The sequence below is a fragment of the Oryctolagus cuniculus genome, chromosome 20, assembly GCF_964237555.1.
Source record: "Oryctolagus cuniculus chromosome 20, mOryCun1.1, whole genome shotgun sequence".
Taxonomy (NCBI): Eukaryota; Metazoa; Chordata; class Mammalia; order Lagomorpha; family Leporidae; genus Oryctolagus; species Oryctolagus cuniculus.
Genome location: NC_091451.1, coordinates 44077754 through 44100624, shown reverse-complemented (window position 1 = coordinate 44100624; position 22871 = coordinate 44077754). Strand labels below are relative to the sequence as shown.

The 22871-nt window shown below is 53.5% G+C and overlaps 1 protein-coding gene across 5 annotated transcripts in view; it reads right to left on the bottom strand.

The window, feature by feature from the left end:
* WDR25 (WD repeat domain 25) overlaps window positions 1-22871 on the bottom strand; it is a 145276-nt gene that overhangs the window by 71095 nt on the left and 51310 nt on the right. The window lies entirely within an intron of this gene.

Below are 22871 nucleotides of genomic sequence, written 5' to 3'. Positions count from 1 at the left end.
AGAACAGCTGATGGGTCATTCAGAACGTCCGTCTGTGTTGATTCCTCTGTTCTAGCTGCACAGAGAAGGGTATGAAATCTTCAGCTATGGGAGGGCACTGTGATGCAGCGGGTCGGGAAACCACCTGGGACGCCTGCATCCATATCAGAGCCCCTGGGATCAAATCCCACCTCCCCTTCAAAGTGCACTTCTGCTAACACGCACCCTGACAGGCAGCAGGTAAAGGCTCCAGGAGTGGGGTCCCTGCCAGCCAAGAGGGAGACGCAGATAGGGTTCCTGACTCCAGGCTTCAGCTGGCCCAGTCCTCACTGTTGCAGGCACTTAGGGAGTGATTAGCAGGTGAAAGGTAGCTCACTCTCATTGCCTCTCAGTCACTCTGCCTTTCAAATAAATAAAAACAAATACACTTCAGAAAAGAATCTCCAGGGAAACTGGCATTGTGGCCCAGCAGGTAAAGCCACTGCCTCTGACACTGGCATCCGTCTGGCACCAGTTCAAGTCCTGGCTGCTCTACTTCCAATCCAGCTCCTTACTAAATGCTTGAGAAAGTAGTGGAAGATGGCCCAAGGGCTTGGGCCCCTGCCACACACGCGGGAGTCCCGGAAGAAGCTCCTGGCTTCAGCCTGGCCCAGCACCAGCCATTGCAGTCCTCTGGGGAGTAAACAAGCAGATGGAGAAAGATCTCTCTATTTCTCTCTCGCTCCAATCTCTCCTCTCTCTTGGTTTCTCCCTCCATGTAACACTGACTTTCAAATAAAGTTTTCTTAAAAAGAGTAATCAGCTATTACTGTGGATTTGTTAAATCTCCCTTTAATTCTGTTTTTAAAAGTCACGTGTTTCTGAAGCTCTGTGGTTACCATGTTATTCTTCCCAGTGAACTAACTGATCCTTTGTCATTCTAAAATGTCCCTCTTCTCTTTGGTAACACCCTGTCCCTTGAATTGTATTTTATTGTTTTATTACAATCTGCCCTGTCTTATCCTTATTATTTGGCGCCATCTCCTTATTCTATCAATTTACTTACTTTCAGCTTACTTGGTTTTTTATCTAAAACGCACCCCCTGTCAACACCTCGCTGCCTGGTCCTGTGTCTGCGCCCTCCAGCTGTGGTGCTCTGTCCCCTGGCGTGAACGTGGCTACCGACGCGTGCTGCCAGCCCGTCTCCAGCTCTCACTGCGCGGCTTCCTTTCTGCGCGCACCTCTCTCCTCGACATCCTGTACTGCCCTCTTTTGGTCTGACTATTTTTATAACTCCATCTTCATTTACTCTTTGGCTTTTTAGCTATGCCTCTTCGCATGATCTTTCCAGCGGCTGCTCGAGGGATGGAGACCGAGTGTGTCCTGAATGTCTTACGGTGTTCTTACAGGTAACATGACACAGGCTCACATGAAAAAGCTCACAGGCAACCGCCACCCCGTTCTTCGGTGGTGCTAGATGTTACATTTACATATCACAAACCCTACATGCAGTATTGTATTTTTTGCTTTAGTCAGATACAGATTTTTTTTTTTTACTTCAAGAGGAAGTAAAAGTCTTTTGTATTTTCCCACATATTTACTGTTTCCTGTGATCTCCACTCACTGCGGAAATCTGAGTTCCTCTCTGATACCACTTTCTTCCATCCTGAAGAACTCCCGGGAATACTTCTGTAGTGCACGTCTGCTGGCAATGAATTCTGACTCGGTTTCCATTCTCGGGAAGCACCTTCACCCCACCTTCATTCGTGAAGGAGGCAGAATCACGGGCTGGCCTGTTTGTCATCTTCTGTCAGCACCACTAAGACGCCGCTCCGTCCGGCTCTGGACTCCTGCGTCTCCACGGGATCCTCGCCTTTCTCTGCTTTCAGTAGTCTCTCCTTAAGCCCCTCTAGCACATGCATGTGTACAAGCAGGACCAGTATGAAGACATTCACATGTCTTCTTTATATCTGTCCTATTTGAAGTTCGCAGCTTTTATTTTTCATTTAAATTGGTAAATGTACAGATTTCACCATATGGGGGGGGGGGATTCTCCTGTTATTTATTCAAAATATCTTTTCTTCCCCATCCTCTCCGTCTTCTCCTTCTGGAACTCAGCTGCTTGTGTAATGGATCTGATCCCGTCACCAGGTCTCTGGTGCCTGCTCTGTTCCCCACGGTTCTCTTCTGTTTTCAGGGGGAATAATTTCCGTTGCTCCATCCCCAAGTTCACTGGCTCTTTCTTCTGTACTCTCCATCCCACCATAAAGTCCTGGAGGTAAAATCTCCATCTCCGACACCTTATCTTTCAGTTACAGAATTTCCGTTTGCTCTTCTTACAGTTCCTATTTCTCTACCAAGATGTCCTATCTCTTTGTTCATTGTGAAAATATTTCCCGTTGTATCCTTGAGCATTTCTATAATGACTGTTTTAAAATAATTGTCGCTAAGGGCAGGCTTTTGATGCAGAGGTTAAGATGCTGCTTGGAAATGGGGCCAGCATGATGTAGCAGGTTAAACCACTGCCTGCGACCTCAGCATCCCATATGGTGTTGATTCAAGTCCCAGTTGCTCCAATTCCAATTTAGCTCCCTGCTACTGCACCTGGGAAATTAGTAGAGGATGAGCCAGGTGCTTGGGCCCCTGTATCCACATGGGAGACCTGGATGAAGCTCCTGGCTCCTGGCTGTGGTCTGGCTCAGTCCTGGCAGTTGCCACCATTTGGGGAATGAACCAGCAGATGGAAGATTCTCTCTCTCTCTCATTATCTCTTCCTCTCTTTCTGTAATTCTGCCTTTCAAATACATAAATACATCTTTTTAAAACCTGCTGCCTGAGAGGCTCTCGTCACACAGCAGAGTGCCTGGTTCACATCCTGACCTGGCTTCCGATCTCACTCCTGCTGCAGTGCATCCCTGGGAGGCAGCAGGTGAGGGCCCGAGCACTTGAGTTCCTGCCACCCAGAGTGAGTTCCAGGCTCCTGGCTTCCACTTGGCCTTCCTTAGTTGTTGTGGGCTTTAGGGGAGTAAACCACAGGACAGATCTCTCTCTTTGCGTTTCAAATAATTAATTTGAAAATTTTTAAGAAATAAATATTTGCCCATTAATTTCAACATCTGGACCGCTCTGGAACAAGCTCCACTGATTTTTTCTCTAGAATATGGGTCCCTTTTTCCTGTGTGTCGCTTTATGTCGTAATTGGGGTGAAATACCAAGTCTTACAAGATGTATGCTGCATTAGCTCTGCTACGTCCCTCTGAAGAACACTGACTTTTCAAAACAAGCAGGCAGCTGACCCGGCTCTAACCACGTCTCGAACGCTGGCTCCCCCGTGGGGTGCAGCAGCAGCGACCTGCGCTCGGCACTCCTTGCCTCTCCTGGCTGAGCTGCTTAGAGCCTGCCCCAGCCTGGGCTCCGGCGTCACCTCCAGTGCTGAGACCCAGCGAGCTCCCACAGACTGTGAGGCTCTTCCTGTCTACTCCCCTTGCTGGCATCTCCCTCCCTGGCTGATGTGCTTGCCCCAAACCCTGTCACCTGGTTTTTGTTGTTTTTTGTTTGTTTGTTTGTTTTTTGACAGGCAGAGTGGACAGTGAGAGAGAGAGACAGAGAGAAAGGTCTTCCTTTTCCGTTGGTTCACCCCCCAATGGCCCCTGCGGCTGGTGCGCTATGGCCAGCACGCTGCGCTGATCCGAAACCAGGAGCCAGGTGCTTCTCCTGGTCTCTCATGGGGTGCAGGGCCCAAGCACCTGGGCCATCCTCCACTGCACTCCCGGGCCACAGCAGAGAGCTGGCCTGGAAGAGGAGCAACCAGGACAGAATCCGGCGCCCCGACTGGGTAGAACCCGGGGTGCCGCAGGCGGAGGACTAGCCTAGTGAGCCGCAGCGCCGGCCTGTCACCCGGTTCTTCAAGCCAACTTCCCGCCAGCCTGCTCAGCGTGCTCTGGGACCTCGCCTCTCGCAGGGCAGCCCAGACAGAAGCAGGAGGATTCCCCAGGGCACTTCCTTCTGAGGGCAGACTTCTGCCCATCTCTGTGGGACAGCTCTTGGCCATGGGAGGGCTTTACTAACAGAACCACGGCTTCCCTGCGGAGGCCACACCTAACTTCCAGCTGTAGGCACCTGCCTTGCCCACCCCTCACTGCCGCTCTCACACCTGCTGTATACCTACTGGTAACCTCACTACCTCGGCAAGGATCCTCTCCGCGCCCATCCCTCCGGCAGGAATACTGAGGAGGCTGAGAGCTGAGAGTCATCTGTTCTGTCGGTGAGCTGCAGTGCCAGATACAACAGGAGCTTAGCAGTGGTCTACAAACCGATCCTCACTACAGGCACAGACTTGAAGCGAGGGATGATCCGAGAGGCTGACCCCGCCACACCAGTGCCCTCCCCTGCCAGCTTCACGGAGACATGTGGGGAGCCTGGGCCTGCAGGGTCCCCAACACACATGCTGGCGGCACCCCAGCTCACATCTGAGCTACAAGGGGCCCGCATTTGCAGACACCAAGAGCAAAAGCAGCGTTTTCTTTCACACCGCTCTCTCGAATGCTCCCTGAAACCTTCTCCATACCAAATGACGCAAGGTCTCTCAAAGCAAAGGTTGAAAAGAGACTCGATCAGAATCTGTAAGTACATGAGCATTCGCTACACAGAAAATTCCAAGAAATTATTCTCTCTACTCAATAAGGTCAGAACAAAGGGAGGGAGTTTTAAATGTCAACAGAAGATAGAAAAGGGCAGAGGAGGGTTTTCTTAGAGTAAAAGGGATTAAGAGCAAGAGAGAGCACAGAGGGAGTGCAAGAGTGGCCCGGGGCTGGAGGCGGGCTCCGGGGGTCACAGGCACTCCCTTGGCAGGGGCTGGAGCCTGCCCAGTGGGAGGAAAGGCAGCCGCCCAAGGAGGGGCCACGTCTCCGTTTGAAAGCATCACACCCCAGGACATCGTTCTGAGGCACAGTCAGCCACCTTGCCTCCCACCTCCAGGCAACCATAATCACATATTCCGCTGTTAACACCAGCCCTGTGAAGCTCTGAGCACTTTACAAGAGTTAACTCCATCCTTTCCGGAGCCCTACACAGTGGACGTGATCGGCCCCACATTACAGATGGGGAGGCTGAAGTACGGAGAGCTTATCCCTCCCAGGTCACGCTAGAGAGGGGAGCAGGACACCACTCCCGGGGAGCCTGGCTCCAGAGCCTGGACACTTGCCCCCTAAATCTCAGGGGTCTCGGCTTCTGCTCTGGCTCCAGACCACCTGCCAGAGCAACCCGCCCGGTCCTGGGAGGCAGAAGGCAGATCACCCCTCCCTTGTCAAAACCCCCCAGAGCTTCCTATCACAGCCTCAGCAAGTCCTGGGTCATCAGCCCCGACTCCGCTCGGCTGCACAGGCCTCACACACATGACGAATCTTCCAGCCCAGAGCCCGGGCCCCGGCTGTTCCCCTGCCAACAGCGCTCTCCTCCAGGGAGCCACCGGGCTTGCTCAAGTCTCCACCCCATGAGCTGTGCCTGAAATCACACTCCTGGACTCTGCTCCTGCATCTTGGCCAGCTCTACCTTTCTTCAAAGCTTTTCTTACATCCTAATACATTTATTTTACTTATTTACTTGTTTGTTTATTGTCTTGTTTCTCCCACTAAAATATGAGCTCCATGAGAGTAAGGACATCACCTAGCTACTGCCTGTTTTGTTCACTTCCATATTCCCCACGTCTTGAACAGAGTTTGGCACACGCAAGCAGCACAGTAAATGTCTGCTGGATGAATGAAGGCATAGATGGAAGAAATGGCTGGCTCGGTGGGCGGGTGGTTGAGTGGATGGATGGGTGGATGGATGACAATGAATGGATGGATGGATGAGTTGGATGGACAAAATGGGTTTAATGGATGGACAGATAATAGATGAATGAATGATACAGACATCTGGAGGGATGGACAAATGGATATGTAGAGGGACGTATGGGCAGAGGAGTGGACAAAAAGCTGTTTATCCAGCCTTGGGTCATCTGCAAGTGGGACATGCAGAAGCCCCATCTGTGGCATTACCCAATTTATTTATAGCTCAGTGTGGAGTAGCAGACTGCTCTTTGGTCAGAACAGCCCTCCTTGCTCTGGGAGTAAATCAAAAATACTAAAGAGTTGAGTGCTTTGTGAGGACTTCAAAAGTTCATGGAAAATGTAATTAAAAGTTTACTTCGGTGCAAAAAGTTTTCGAAAACCACACATATTGGGGTCTTCGAGAAGTTCATGGAAAAAAGATCTATTATCAAAATAGTATGCATGGATTTCAAAACACATTTGCACCAAATTAAACTTACCTTTCAATTCCATCTTCCATGAACTTTTTGAAGTACCCCTGCATTTTCTCAACAAGCCATTAAGTCATCCGGTTGGACTGTACCACCCCATAGATACTCTTCTACCTCTCTTACATGAACAAAAATAGTCTGAGGGTCTCTGGCACCACAAGGCCCTTGGGCTGGTTCCTGCCCTCCCGCACAATGAAGGGTGTGATGGACTCACCAAGGTCTAACAGCCAGAGGCTCCGAATCAAGACGCACTTGGCCTCTGGCCTCCACACACAGTCCACAGATCCTGCAAGTTAATAACTCATGAGAATGAACAGCTTTGGCGAATGGATGCTGACTAGGAAGTGCCTATCCGACTTCAAACCCCGCCACACTGCACCTCTCCTGCCTGCCTGGTGCCCGTGTGCCCATCCTGCCTTGGGTCACCAGGTACACGGAGAACGGGTTTCTGCTCATCTCCAGTCTTCCCAACTCCCTCCGATTCTCCACCACTTCTAAGTGCTCACATCAGCAGCACAGTGCGAATGTAGGTGCTGGAGCTTCCCTGACCCTGCTGCCTGCCCCCTCCCACCGGCCTCCCCTACTGGGGACTGTGAAGCACTTCCGCGGCCCTTTCCGGGGTGAAGGTCACACTCAGCCCGGAGCCACGGGCCTCCCTCCCTGGACAGTGAGGGAAGGGAGGGGCCTGGCTGGGCTAGCAGGAGCGGTGAACCATTGTGCCTTTTCTTTCGTGTGCCACATTCCGTGGCACTTTTCCAAACTGCAGGGATCATGAGGTCCTCATGGACTCGAGAGGTTCCATTTTAGAGATGTGAAACAGACTTAGGAAGGCTGGGTGACTCTCACTCACCTGCTGCACGTGTGCAATGGAAACCTGCAAGGGGCCAAGAACGTTGCTCGCTGTCAGGATCGCCGCAGGGCACAATGGCTCACGAGTTTGGGGAAGAGAAGGAGACTGAGCACCACACACAGCAATGGCCGTGGGCAAAGCAGTTCACACGCGCCGTCCGGAAAAGTTTCCGTCCATGCACAGCGAGAGGCTGTGAAGGGTTTTTAAGCAGCAGAGCAAAGCAACAACTGCATTTCCACTTGTAGGGGGCACTGTGGCCTCTGTGCGAGAGGCCAGCAAAGCAGGTGTGCAGCAGAGGGGCAGGCTGGGCCAGCACAGCAGCTGGGCAAGTGGACAACAGTGGGCACTTGGGCATCCGCTTGGGAGAAGAACCACTGGGACTCAGGGTGGACGGGAGTGGGAGAGGGGTGGAGGGAGCCCACCCGAGGCGGTGGAGCCTCAGCATGGCAGGGGGCGGGGCACAGGTTTCCGATCCCACAGTAGCAGAGGGAGAACTGGAGTTTGCGGCTTCTCATTCCCACAACCACGTCCTGGAGCCACCTCCTCAGGCGATGGCAGCTGTCCAACCAGGCCACGAAGGAGCTGCCTCGAAGTCATGTCTGCATCGCCCACATGCAGGGACCAGCAGCTGCACCAGGCAGCTCCTTGGTTTAGTTCTAACGGCTTCCAACTTAATTCCTGCTGAAGGCCAGTCTGGGTGAGGCCCACACAGGCATGTCCCAGAGGATGGGCCTCCTGACTCCGCTTTTCCATGGGGAGACAGTCTCTCCCACCCCCTCACAATGGCCAGCCAGGGCAGAACCCCACAGCAGAGATGACCAACCTCGGAAAGTGAGGTCGCGCAGGTCCTGCTGCCATGGCAACCGCCACAGGCCAGCGCCAGGCTGTCTCTGTGCCCCGAAACGGGCCTTCAAGGGCAGCCACGGGCTGCTCCCACAGGCCTACAACGCTGGCCTAAGCCACGGTTTCACATTGGCCCTCCCTGATGGGGTCGGGATGGGGGTAGCTGTTTTGATCAAGATATCTCAATGTGCATAAAAATGAACGCCAGCCCCTCACCCCTAAAAAGTCCATCCAGAGGACAGCGCCATGGTTCAATAGGCTAATCCTCCACCTGCGGTGCCAGCACACCGGGTTCTAGTCCCAGTCGGGGCGCCAAATTCTGTCCCGGTTGCCCCTCTTCCAGGCCAGCTCTCTGCTGTGGCCCAGGAGTGCAGTGGAGGATGGCCCAAGTGCTTGGGCCCTGCACCCGCATGGGAGACCAGGGGAAGCACCTGGCTCCTGGCTTTGGATCAGCGCAATGCGCCGGCCGCAGTGCACCGGCCACAGCGCACCGGCCGCAGCAGCCATTGGAGGGTGAACCAACAGCAAAAAGGAAGACCTTTCTCTGTCTCTCTCTCTATCCACTCTGTCAAAAAAAAAAAAAAAAAAAAAAGTCCATCCAGAGCCCAGTAAGGAGGTGCTGTTTGAGCCTCCGATCATAAGGCCTCCAGTGGTGGGCTCGTGGGGCTCAGCGGTGGTGGGAAACAGAACCAGCGAGTGCAAAGCCATGGCTGAACCTCCTCTCTCCTCCCCACCTTGCACGCTACTCGCTAGCTGTGCTTCCTAAGTCCACCCCATTGTCCACGAGCTCCAGCCTCACATACGCCCCTCTCTCTTCCTGAAGCGCATTCGTCCCTCTCCAGCTGACTGGCCCCGACTCTTCCCTCCAGTCTCTGATGAGATGGTCTTTCCTCCAGGAAGCCCTCCTGACTCCCCTCAGCCAGGTTAAGGTTCAGTGGGTGTTCCCACAACGTCCCCTCTGGAGGGCCAATGCACTCCTGGCACGGTCCAGTTGTCTCCTTCCCTGGGAGGAGTCAAGAATGGCGAGTGCTCTCAGCACTGGTGGTTAGTGGGACCCTGCAGCTGGATGGCCCGTGTCGTTTCTTCATTTTCAGTCATTTCTCTTCTTCCCCATTTTTTCACTGGTCATGTTTTCTGATTTTTGTAACAACCCCTGGCACCACCAAAGAGCAATGGTTTATTTAGACTCCCACATGCCCCACACGGCCAGGTGTTCGCCACAGGTCCTGGAATCCTTGCGGTACCCACCCCCTGAGATGGCGGGAGCCGCATCATTTTACACGCAGAGACTGAGGCTCCAACGATGAAGGAAGCTGCCCGAGATTACACAACCAGCAGGAAGCAGGGCCAGGGCTCCCAGCCAGTCTGTGTGCGCTCCTTCCTCTGGGTGCTGCTCACCCAGGATCAGGTGTCAGAACCCTGGGCAACAGGTGGGGTACTGAAAGGAACACGAGGGGACACCAGGTGGAATCCTGCACTCCGGCGCGGGTCTGCCACACAGCCTGCTGGCCGCTTCCACACCGCATTGCCCTGTGCGTCTGTGGTTTTCCTGAGCTCCTACTGCATACACAATTTGGCATCCTGCTTTCTTCACTTAACATTTGCCAATGCTCTTAAAAACGTCGCTTTTTAAAAGGTGCCATGACTCATCAATTCCAAGAAGAAAAGAGCACAGACGTGGCGGGGGCCTGAACTCGATGAACTTGACCATTTTCCCCGGTGCCAATAGCTTTATGCACACAGCACGGGCACTTAACAGCCTGACTCAGCACGGTAGGAGGAGTAAACTGCGTGTGTGGAAAACACATTACCTCCATCTCACAAATGGTTTTAAAATCACGAGGCCGCCCAGTGTCATTCTGCAGGCCCGGCCTCCACTGCCTCCCTCGCCCTGCTCACCACCATCCCCTGTCACTGTACCCAGGTGCCACCAGTCCCCGAGCATTCAAGTCTGGGTTGGCACGGGCTGAACCCCGGGGGCCAATTACCCCAAGCACCCGCTAAAAGATGAGCAGACGGTCCTTTCCGCCCCCCCCCCCCAGATCTGTTCAGCTCAGGAGCAGTAAAGGAGCCACAGACCCTCTCCCCGCTGCACACCGCAGCAAAGGCTGCTCCCCTGCTATCCGGTGCCGCCGTCAACTCCCCCAAAGTTATCCCCGCAGGCTGCAGGCTGGTGTCCAAAAACAAAACAGGGAGAGATTTAGAGACCTCTGCCCTGTTTCTGAGACCCACTCCCTAAGCCAGATTGATCACTTCTAAAAGGGCCAGCTGAGGCCCAGCTGAACAGCTTCCCGTAGTTTCTGAGCCATTCGCACCCGCAGCACCGAGCTCACACCCAGGCCTGTGGCTCCTTGGGGCTGGACCTGTACTGCTCCCTAACAAACTGCTTCGGTCATCACAATAGCTGGTATTCTAAACAGAACCTGAATAACTCTTCATAGTGTCAAAGTAGCCTGCGAAATTACATTCCTTCCATGAGCACAGAATTATTATACCTACAGAAGTCTAACAAGTGATTCTCAGGGATTAAGAGGAATTATGTAATAGAATAATAACGGGAAGTCTCTAGGACTTAAGTCAATGATTTTGTGGTCACACAGCCTGTAATTCAGAGAAGCCGCTCGGCTGTGAGTGTGAAGGCAAGGACTCCCTCACCTGGACCCGTGCTGGCAGCACCAAGCCCAGCAGCAAGCCCGCCGACATTCCCTGGCGGCCAGCTGTGCCCAGGGGCACCTGCCCTACCAGCTGGCATCACACACCCTCGCTCACAAGCTCTTTTTCGTGGTTCATGGCTTCTAATGTCTTCAAAAGAGAAAACGGCATAAGCAGTGATGAATTTTTTTTTAAGATTTATTTATTTGAAAGGCAGAGTTGGTGGGGGAGGAGACAGATACATCTTCCAACCATTGTTTCACTCCCCAAACGGTCACAACAGCCAGGGCTGGGTCAGGCCAAAGCCGGGAGCCAGGAACTTCTTGCAGGTCTCCAACATGGGTGCAGGGGCCCAAGCACTTGGGCCATTCTCCGCTGCTTTCCCAGGCACATTAGCAGGGAGCTGGAGTGGAAGTGGAGCAGCCAGGACTTGAACCAGCATCCACATGGGATGCCAACATCACAGGTGGTGGCTTTACCAGCTGCACCACAATGCCAGCCCACCCCCAACTCCTCCTCCCCCCATGATGAATTTTTTTTTTTTTTTTTTTTTTTTTTTGACAGGCAGAGTGGACAGTGAGAGAGAGAGACAGAGAGAAAGGTCTTCCCTTGCCGTTGGTTCACCCTCCAATGGCCGCCGCGGCCGGCGCGCTGCGGCCGGCGCACCGCGCTGATCCGATGGCAGGAGCCAGGAGCCAGGTGCTTTTCCCGGTCTCCCATGGGGTGCAGGGCCCAAGCACCCGGGCCATCCTCCACTGCACTCCCGGGCCACAGCAGAGGGCTGGCCTGGAAGAGGGGCAACCGGGACAGAATCCGGCGCCCCGACCGGGACTAGAACCCGGTGTGCCGGCGCCGCTAGGCGGAGGATTAGCCTATTGAGCCGCGGCGCCGGCCCCATGATGAATTTTTAAGCTGCTGTTTCTGAAATGAATTATTACCAGCATTGCATTTCTTATGAGGTATTATAGTTTACAAATTTTTTACTGACTCCAATCACTAATATGAACAGTGTCCTTGTTGTGCCCCTGTGTCAGATGACTACAGCTACAGGACCCCAGGAGCAGGTAGGTGCTCCCAACGGCCTGGCGCTTTCTCCCCCAGACCTCAACAGAAGGGAGCTGGGAACGGGGCTGTCACAACACCTGGGACAAACACCAAACTTCCCATTACCTGCAGGCTTGAATCACTGTGCTTTGAACTTTCTTTCGTGCACCAGGACAGCAGGTCTAAAACCCATTCCCTGGGCCCGGCCCGCGTCATCCTGCAAGGGCAGTGCTGAGCCAAAACTGAGGAGCTCGGAATCCCAGCCGCTCCCATCAGCCACGGTGAGAACAGACTCGGATTTGGATGAAACTAGAGCTTTTCCTGTCCCGGTCCCCACTCTCAGCTACTCCCAGTTCTGTGCCTGCCTCCTCCCAGAGGGGGGCTCAGAGGGCTCAGACCAAAGTGGCCAGGGAGCTTCCTGTCACTGCCATGCGAGAACCCTTGAAACTGCCAGGTCCTCCTCTCAGCTCCAGGACTCAGATCTGGGGTCAGAGGGCACTGCACGGCTTGTGCCACACGGCTTCTCAGTTCCTTGTCATATTTGTAAAAATAAGCTTTAAAACTCTCCTGTTGTATATGAGTTTCTATGATAAACTGGCTTCAAATCTCTGCTGGCAGCCTTCATGGCATAAATTATGGGCAGAGACCGACAAAGCCAGGCTTGGGGCAGAACTGTACTACCACCTCGGAAGAGTTCAGGATCATTCTCCCAGTAAACATGCAAATCTGGTGTCCAAAACAATACAAGTCACTCTATGCTGTGGCTTATTTGCATGAATTCTAATGACAAACAATAATAATGTGTAACCCAATCCTCTAATTGTAAATTCACCCAGACTCTGCTGCAGAGAAAGGCACTCATAATCAACTCTGAGTTTCACCTGCTTACTTGCTAAGTAGGACCTGAGACTGCTGAGGGGTGGGCAAAGCGTGCACACAGGAGGCCTGGGACACACAGGGTGACCACAGCAGGACAGCAAGGCCCAAGTCCCCGCACCCCTGAACGAGCACATCTCTGAGTACTGGGCTGACACGACCACTTCCCAGGGATGCAGGGAAACTACAGCGGAGCAAGATTCAAAGGACAAGGCACCACTCTTTCCCTCACTTCAGTTTCTGCCAGATACAACCCCACGGTGTCGGTATCCATGGGGCTCCAGACCCCAAAAGCACAATGAGGATGGACACAGGCTGTCCCGATGCCTCCTCTTAGACAGGGCCCTCCAGAGAGTCACCGGCACACAGCAATGTGCCAACTGTTCACCCAGCCTGGGGCCACCGCAGCCAATGCAGACCTTGACAGGGACATCCGAGGCTCCTTATCTGTCAGGTACGGCAGGCCGTGAGGCCAGTGCAAGGACAGCACTTGGGCACAGCTGTGCCCAGGAAGGGCAGCTGCCCTGGCATTGGCCTTAGCTGGGGGAGGGCGACAGGCCCAACAAGGACTCAGATGTCTGGACTCGGCCCCTTCGCCACTAGGAACACCCTGCTGTCCCCTGGAGCAGCTAAGGGGGATGGAACATGCCCACAGGCAAGCCTCTGGGTGTCTCCAGGCCTCTAAGGAAAGGCAAAACTGTTGCCTTCAAAGTAGCAAAACTGCCATCAGCATCAGCGAAGTAGAGCGCCCCCCACCCCTGCTTTCCTTAACTTGGCCACACCCTGGCGAGGGGCATCTGCCTTCCTGCGGGCAGCCTCTGGCAAATTCCAACAGCTGGTGGCCTGATGATGGAGTGGGGCTGTGGACAGGACAAGGGGCTCTGGGGCTGGACACGGGGCGCCAGCCAGGCTCCCCCTCTGTCTGAAGGGAGGCCTTGGTGCGGCCAGTTCACCTGCGTCTGAGTCTCGAGACGCTGATGATCGGTGAGCAGGAGAAGGTTGCTGGGAGGATCAACTGACTCTGCATACAGGGCACCTAGCCCAGCGCCCGGCACCACACGACAGCCATTATTATTACTCAGGCTCCAACCACCCAACAAATATTCCTCATGCCTTCCAAATGCGCTCATTTCACAGCAGCCCGGAGCGCTCCCAATTAATGAAAGAACAAATTAAACTGTCATTACTTTGGTTTAATTCTGTAATTAAAGAACTTCAAGAGGTGACAGGCTGTAAATAATGCATGCTTTTGTCAGAGAAATGTTGAGTTCTGGGCAAAGAGAAAAAATAAATAAATAAATAAATAAATAAATAAAGGGGGAAAAGCTTTGGGGAAAAGGAAAGAGAAGAGATACGAGGCAGAAGCAATGATATTTATCCCCAAAGATCTGCGGGAACAATCCAGTGACAGCTGAAGGACTCAATTTGTTTTTGAATTAAGGCTTCAGCTATCAGGGAAGGCAAGAGAATATACGGCCCCGCCCCCTCCGCGCTGCACCTGCCATAAACAGAAGCAGAGCTGGGAGCAATTCAGCCGGTGGCTCTTGCAGCTGACGAGGCAAAGCGCAACAGTAATTTTGACATCTGCTGGTGTGTGACTTCTCCTTTTTATGTCAGTTCAGGGAAAGAAAAATAAAGAAAGGAAAAGCATGAGGCATGTACATTTTTCTAAATGTGTGCCCCGTAGATCCAGCAGATCACGCAGCGGCCACGTGTTACAGGCCTAACGAGGCTGTTAAGTGCAGTGGTGGAGGGAGACAGACTGGGAGTGGGACGGGCGCGTCCACACCCAGCTCCTGCGAGCAGACGGGCGCCCCAGCTCTGCTGAGGCTCAGGAGGCAGGGAGGGGACAGTGAGCACCCAGGGCATGAGAGCCTGGGCACCAGCCAGCAGAGCCAGAACACTGAATTAGGAACCAGCAACCAGGCCTGCAACGTCAAATTAAATAACTTATTGAGATGTTTTCTTCTTGTGAGGCATTAACGTTTTCATAAATCCCATAAACCGTGTAATTGCTGTGTCCTAATTCTCTGAATCACATAAAGAAATGGCTCTCAGACATGGCCTCCATTTGTGCTTCGATCAGCCGCAGAAGGCAAAGGATGAAATGTTATTAAATATAACTTTTTCCCCCTGCAATGCCGCTGAGTTCCAAGAACAGCTTGGAGGTTTCCCTGAAAAGGCTGGCAATGTGCTTCGTGCACAGAATAGCAGCTGCTTCACAAACTGCAGACTTTTATTTAATTACTGCCCTGCAACATCCTGCCGGCCACAGGACTAAAGGGAAAGAAATTAAACTGAAGGGAGAGGCTCCGAAGCAACAGGTCTAAGACACAAGTGGTAAATCTCTCAAACCTCTGCTGTTTGAGAGCAGTAGAGGCGGTCTTAGTGCATTTGGGGCTTTTTCTGGAGGGTGAGCGAGGGCCTGGCACACACAGCTTTAAGGGCCACAGTGACATCAAGCTGCAAGTGTGCCGTAATGTTCTTCCTGCTGTCGCTGTGAGCTCTAGGTCACACTATCCACCCAGGGCCTGGTAGACTGCCTGGCAAGCAGTAGGTGCTTACCAAACACTGGCGTGGTGACCAAGTCAATGTCATGTACCCCAGAGGAGGGCTGGTCACAAAATGGGTCCTCACTGTGTGTCGGTTCATGTGTCCATGCAGGGGGCAGCGTGGTCAGCCTCCAGCAGTGGCAGGTGGCAATAATTCTCTCGGCAGTTCAAGCTCACCCCAGGCACAGAGCTCCTCACCCCCAGCTCCCTCAAGCCCCTGCAGCCCTTGCCTGGAGCACAGAAGCAGCTCGGCAATGAGACCCCTGCTCAGCCTCTCCTGAGCTGTGTGGGGCCCTCGGCTTCTCAGCTGAAAAGCAGGAATGGAGACAGCTAACAAGAGGTCGGTGCGAGGACTTCAAGCCAGCACACGGCCAGCAGTAAGTGCTCCACACGTGGTCGCTGCTCCCCTGACTGCATCCCTCCTCCTCCTTGACCCTCTTGCTCCTCTGGTCACTCCCTGCCAAGGCTCTGCACACCCAGCACCATTCAGGAATGTTCTTCCGCCTATCATTTCCTCGCCATGTCATCTGTCCAGTGACAGGGAAGACTATGACGGTCCCCACATCACTGATGAGAAAACTGAGCCCAGGGAGGTTCAGTGACATAGGTGGCAGGCTGGGAGGCAGCAAAACCCACATTCTTCTCCAAAAAGACCCCGACCCAAGGGCCAGGCCACACTCCTGCAGAGTGCCTCCCACCCTCCCCACCTGGCACTCCAGACCCCCGCTCCCTGGACATGCCGCTCTAACTGCCACCGGCAGCTCCAGAGGTGAGATCGCAGTGCCTTTGGCCCCCTTGGCAGCAAGGACAACCCCAGCCCCAGCCCCAAAGGGCCTCCTGCAGACATCTGTCCATGCCCCATGTGTAGGTACCACCCCCTTGGAGAAAGCCTCCCCAGTCTCACATCTAGAGACCTGGCACACAGCAGGAGCTCAGCAAACACTTGATGACAAAGTGGGCAAATGAACAGAGCGCCTCCAATGTGTCCACCATGTTGCCGGTACTGGAATGTTCCAGAAGCCTAAGCCAGGAAGCCAAGTCTTGTCTCCCTGGCCTGGTTTCAAGACCGCATCAGGCAGAACTCAGCGTGTCATGGTTGATTAAAGCAATGAACAGGAAGTAAACACAAAACTGTTTATTGGCCCCACACAGAATGCCTCGCTCACAGTGCCAGGAACCGGGTACTTTGACACAAATTCAGCAACAGCATCTTTAATCATTTCAGGGTTAATAAAAAATGTCAATTACATTCGTCATCATGGCTATCCTGGGGGAACAATTCCAGCGCAGACAATCTCGGGCCAAATGGCAGCCTGGTCTGCTTGTCACATATCCCTCCAGCTGCCTCACCCAGGCATTAATCGAGTTGGTTGCCTCCCCCTGGCCTGGCCCTTCGTAAATAATCAGAAGTAATATGGGTCTCCCAAATAACTCCGACCTGAGGATGGCTGTTCTGACTCTCCCTAAGTAAGGAGAGGGAACGACAACAAACAGGGCTCTAAATCCACCAGAAGGGGAGGTTGCGTGGAAGGGCGGCCCAGGCTCCTTCCACGGGGAGCCCAGTGTCTTTTCATCTCACTGTTCAGGTGGCCCACAGAGCTGATGCCCTGTGTTTTGCCCCCGGAACCTCCTGAGGGTCCCACGGGACACCTCGCAAACAGCAGAGCAGTGAAGCAGCATGCCCCAGGAGGAACTCAAAGCCAGGTGTCTGGCGCCACCCGGCTGCCTGCCGGGGGCTGAAGGGCTCCCTGAGCTGGCTGCCTGTCTGCATTTCAAGAGTAGCTATTTTGCAATCAAGGAATTCCTACACCTTCAAATTGCAGGTGCAAAGGCATCCAGGAGGAAAACACTCCCCTGCTGCAGCTGACACTTAACACAGACACAGAGGGATGGCGTGAGGTAGAAACTGAAGAGGAAACTCCACTGTGTACCCCACGACTACTCTGAATGCCCTGAAATCACTGCATCTGCCTACGTTAAGCATCCGAGCTTGATGGGAAAACGACTTGAGAACAACTACGCTGCTTCCAGGGACTCTGGTGTGACAGTGTCTCGGATTTGCTTCCGACAGTGAATCTTCTTTGACACCGGACAGGACCTGGACTGTGCGCGCCCCTGGGGAAGCAGGCCCTGGGCCAATTAATTCTGAGCGTCTCAGAGCACCTGTGATCCTGGCGGCCACGCTCTGCTCTGCCTGCTCCTATCCACTGCAAATGCTTTACAAATGGGAGGCATTTTTGTTACAAAACCCTCAAATATCAAAATCGCTTTGATTCCCAGAAAAAAGAAGAGTATGAAGAATATACAGCTATTTCTAGGATTGGTTTTGAAGCTTTGGCAATTTGAAGGGTTAAGCTGTGCACAACTCCTTGGAGACCACTGTTAATTTCTCCAGCTCACTGTCACAGAAAAAGCGTCCACCCCCACAAGGCAATCACGGCCTGCCCAACTGTCCTTCCAGGGAGTTCTGTCTCCGATGAGAAATCTGGATGACACTTTCTCGACAGCCCAACAGTCATTAGGCTTGCAAGTTAACTTTCCCGAGACAAGCAAAGGCGCTTATGTTGATGGCTTCCCTCCATTTCGGCAATTTTATCACCTTCATAAACGCTGATGGCTCTGAATACCTGCTGTGGGTGGGCTGTGCTGTGCCAGGCTGAACTGCACGAAATGCACACAAAATGCCATCAAATGAGTCACCCGTCTCCACTGGCAATCAGCTCCACGACACACAGGGTCTGGGGGCTGAGGCTACTGCTGCCCCCCACCCCCGAGCTCGGAGCTGTCCACACACTGACCATCAAAGGATTCCAAAGAGCAGGGCCCTTCGCTTTCTGAGCGTGCCGCCTGTGCAGCCACGTGTTATTCGTAATCCAAAAAGCAACCAGAACGGCATCACGCCATCTCTTTGCCAGGTGGGTAAAGTGAGGGTCACGGGGAGAGACATCGCTTGCCCAACACGGATCCCCCCTTCCCCTCGGCTCCACTGACAGGAAGGCACCCTAGCCACCAGCGCCAGGCCATTTGCATAGGTAGGTGGCCGGGCAGCCACGTGCTGGAGGACATGCAGACCCGTAGCGGGGTTCTGGAAGGAAGTACCAACTGTGGAGCCAGCTCCACCTCTCAGCAGATGTGTGACCCTGAACATACTGCTGCACCTCTCTGAGCCTGGCTCTCCTCCGATGTAAAATAGGCACATATAATGAATTTCACAAGCTGGTAGAGAAGATTAAACAACATTAAATGAAGTAACATGCAAAGCCACTCCACCCACCCCTGCTTCCTGATCAGCTGTGCCTATAATCAGCTTTGGCTGCAAGGGCAGAAGCTTGGGACTTAACTCTGAATCGAACCTGCCAGGTTTGCCTGCTGACCGCACGCTGAGGCACACCCTCACTGCTCAGCTCCCCACAGCCACAGGACAGAGCAGTACAGGGTTAAGGAACCAGCGTCTGGCACAGAGTGGGCGTTCAATAAAAGCTCATTCAATTCAATTTGACTTAATTAAAAAACCTTACTCATAGCCTAGAGAATGGCAGGAACACAGAGGGCTAAAACTACAAACCGAAATCCATTTGAAGCCCATAAATTTTATATCCTGCCAATGAATGCATTTTCTTATTAAGCGACAATATTATAAACCTCTTCTGAATTCCTGGCAATGTTTAAGAGTCATATCTTCATTGGGCTGAAAGCTGTTGTCAAATCACAAAGAACTTGAAGAGGTTCTAAAAACTACTGATGAAAAGGAATAACTGAAACCAAGTTTACGGAACAAATCAAATTATTTCACTGCTGTGCCTGTCTTTGCAAAGCTCCTCCAAATTGCACGTCATTATGAGACGCGGAAATTAGACACTGGTAACAAAATGAGAAAGCCAGAACACATAAATATTTACATAATCGTCAGAATGATATTCCTCTCCTGTGCAAATCTACCTGCTACTTTGTTGATTCTTATTAACTCGGGTTTAGAAATGGGACAATCACTAGAAACGGGGCCCTGGGGATTTCTTTCCCTGACTTGAACCATTTTTTTTTCTTTTGAGAAGACAATGGTGTGTCAGGAGAGAGCAAGGAGGGCTGGAGGTGCCCCCACCCCAGGTCCTCAGTCACCGGCTCAGGACTCGGAGCAGCGGGCCATGCACTTAGGGGGCCTCTCTCCTCTCCTCTCCTCGAGGGCACAGCACGTGGGGCTGGGCGTGAACACGCAGGCATGGGCATGACAGCGGTGGTAGCAGTGGGATCAGCACTGGTGACAGTAAGAACAGCAGCAGGGCCCAAGGGGCTGGGGCCCCAAATCCCCACAACCACCCTCTGCAAGCCATGGGGCGTTGCCCCTCTGCACAGCAAGGACACAGAGGTTCCACATCCACGCTGCCCAGGCCACACAGCCCACACGCGCCAAGGCCACAGCGTGAACCCAGTGGGAGCAGCAGCAAGCATGTGTTGGGTACTGAAACCCAGAACCACAATGAGGCCCACCCCTCAGCAGGTGCAGCTGGAGTGCTGGATGCTGGGCATGGGCGGCAGAGGAGGGAGGGGTCTCTCAGGGAGAAGGCAGGAGAGGCCCGGCTCTGTGCAGCTGGGGGCCCTTCGAGTACCAGGGCTGACAGAAGGACCAGGCTCTGAGAGGTCGCTGTCCTGAGTGCCACCTCCTCCTTTCTTGTCATCTTTGGCCCTGGGCCACGCCGACCAAGCACGCATTCAACGGCAAGGGCTGAGCACCCTCCGGGCACCAGAGGAACCAAAGGCAGAGGCTGGGCCCCACAGCTACAACAGCTTCCGCGCTCCCTCAGGCGAGACTCTGACTGTTGTGCCACGTCGTCCAAAACAAAAAGGCGCAGCAGATGGCTCAGCATACGGTGTGGCATGGAGACGGCAGCGGAAAGCAGGGCCAGCCAGGCAAACCGAGGCTCTGTGGGAGCTGGGTTCACTTCCAGGGCGGGCACAGGCCTCCCAGCTCAAGGGACTTGAAGCAAGAGACTGGGGCTCTCCGTGTGCAGGGCTGACGTCCATCCAGATACTGTTAGGGAGCTAACAGCGCCAGGAAGGCCCCAGTGACATGGCAAAGTGCAACCCTGCCACACGGGCTGCCCTGTGGCCAGCGCACAGGCCTCCACACCCCAAGAGACACCCAAGAGCTGACTCAGAGGCTGTTCAGATGGCCTAGAGGGACGCCCAGGCCAGTGCACAGCCACACTGCCATGCAGTAAAACCACATAAGGCAGTGAGAGTGACAAAAGTACCTGGCTGCAGATCCACGGAGACACCACCGAGACGCCCTCAAAGCGCCAGTAAAAACGTGCGCACAACGTGAGACTATTTGACCGCTGTAAAACACAGGAAACACGTTCCAAAAAGCAAGAAAGTAACAGTAAAGCACACAGAACCCTTCTCAAGTACAAGAGACAAGCACGCAGTCCACAGTGAGCAGCCACGCCTGCGTTCCCGCCACCCGGACCCCCACAGCGCTCACAGGGACCACGTCACATGGGAGGGGTGTGGGGTGGGGAAACAGCAGAAAGCTCTCGGCCAGGCCTGGGCACGCAGTGCGTGAGCAGAGGGGCGAGCGCGGTGGTCCCTGCGTGTGCACTGGGGGTGGGAAGAGCGCGCACTGGCGGCTGGTGATGCTCCTCTCTCCTTTCTGAAGAACACGGCAGAGAGACGAAGGCTCAGCTCCTCCACAGCGCCGCCAGCAGCCACGCTCCCCACCCCCCATGCCTGCACCACACACCCAGGTGTCACTCAGTGACCTGGGAACTAGCGTCACAACCTCACATGTCATTTGCGTGTCCATCCTAGATGTCCAGAGCAGCCCATGCTTCCCTAACGAGCCCAGCTGCCCTCTAGCGGGGAGCCAGGCCTGGACTGGAAGCTGCTACCTGAGGCCCACGCAGTGACCTCCTGTTCACCGCACTGACCTCTCTACCCACGCCTGAATGAATCAATCGACCAACCAATTAATGCTGCGGCGGGGGCAGGTGGGGTCGCACGCCCTCATCCGTGGACCGGAGTCCAGGCCAGGTTCTTTCCAGCCCAAGACAGCTGGGAAGGCAGCTCAGCCTTTAGTGGCCTTCAAACTTTTTTGGTGACAGGACACTAAATTTTGAAATATTTGCTTTGTGCACACAACTTTAAGTCCATACATACCATCCAACTGATACACTACACCCGTTATAAAACACTCTCATACCAAACAGAAAATATAAATCCCATAAGCTGCGTATTTGCTGTGTCCTAATGATATGACAAGCAGCTTGCAGGAGGCCACCTCCTTCTGGCCCCAGGGTTATCCATCCTGCCCCAGGCTCTTCCCACCTGGCACTCGGGGCAGTCAAGCCTTGGCGTCTGGGCCATGTGCTGATCCCCGCAGTGGGGGACAGATGCCCCGACAGTCTGAGTCTGAGCTGCAGCACCAGCCTGACAGCCAACTCCAGGGTGCAGCCGGGGTCTGCGCCTCAGTTCCCCTCCAAGCACCGAGGTCAGGGGAAGAGGCCCTGCCAGGAAGGTCTCTGCCTAGGTGCGCACCTAAGCAACAGCCAGCAGCAAGGCCAGCTCCTGGCCACTCTGCAGCTGCGAGACGGGTGGGGGCTGACGCCACCTGACTGGACATGCTGCTTGGTTTTGGTTTTTTTAGAAGATATATTTATTTATTTGAAAGACAGTTATAGACAGAGAGAGGGAGAGATGGGTAGAGAGGTCTTCAATCTGCTGGTTCACTCCCCAAATGGCCACAACGGCTGGAGCTCAGCTGATCCGAAGCCAGGAGTCGGGAGCTTCTTTCCGGTCTCCCACATGGGTGCAGGGGCCCGAGCGCTTGGGCCATCCTCTGCCGCCTCCCCAGGCCATTAGCAGAGAGCTGGATCGGAGCAGCTGGAACAGGAACTGGTACCCATATAGGATGTTGGCGCCACAGGCAGAGGCCTAACCTACTACACCATAGCGGCAGCTCCTGGACATGCTGTTGTGTGGGAGTTGAGTTGACTTTTTATGAAGAAAGGAGGCAAATTTAAAAACTACCCACTTAAACAACAACAACAACAACAAAAAACCTAGAAGGAAAAGCCAAAGACTACTGAGACAGCTGACCTACAGGGAGGGTGAGAACTGGGTGGGGGGTGAAGAGAGGGCCGGGAGCAGGAGGGGTCACCTCTCTGAAGGGAACTCAGCACAGACTTGACGTTGGCAATGTTAGTGGATCACGCACGTAAAAGGGAGGGGTGCCGGAGGAGGGGGGACCCTCAAATAGAAACAGAGAAACAATTTGTATTTCAATGAATAACATAATAGCACTGAAGGGGGAGGGATACAAGAAAAGCAACCTGAGAAAGTCAAATGTGGACTATGCACCCTCAGGCTAAGACCGAAAAAGAACTCCAACACTGAATTCTAATTAAGAGAAGTCTCCTTTTGCAGAAGTTAGCAATTTTGAAACAATTTTTTGACATTTGAGGACTGGGCAAGTGTCAACACACTGTGGAAATGGGAAGCCAGGTTTTCCACTGTTGGAGAAGGGGGTTACACACAGGGAAATGAAGAAGGCAGACCTGCAGCCCTGGATGGGAACTACAGACATCAGCGTGAATCCATGTGCAGAGAGACAGACAGACAGACAGTTTAAGAAGACAGCTATGGCCCAAGTCTGCCTGCTGAAAAGTAATGACACCCAACGCAATGGGCACACCCAACACCCAAATCTTGGTTTCTAAATGCCTTTCTCCATGAAAAGGACAGATCTCCTTGGAAGTGACTGATTCTAGGAGCTGGTGCAGTAAAGAACCAGTAAGCCTGG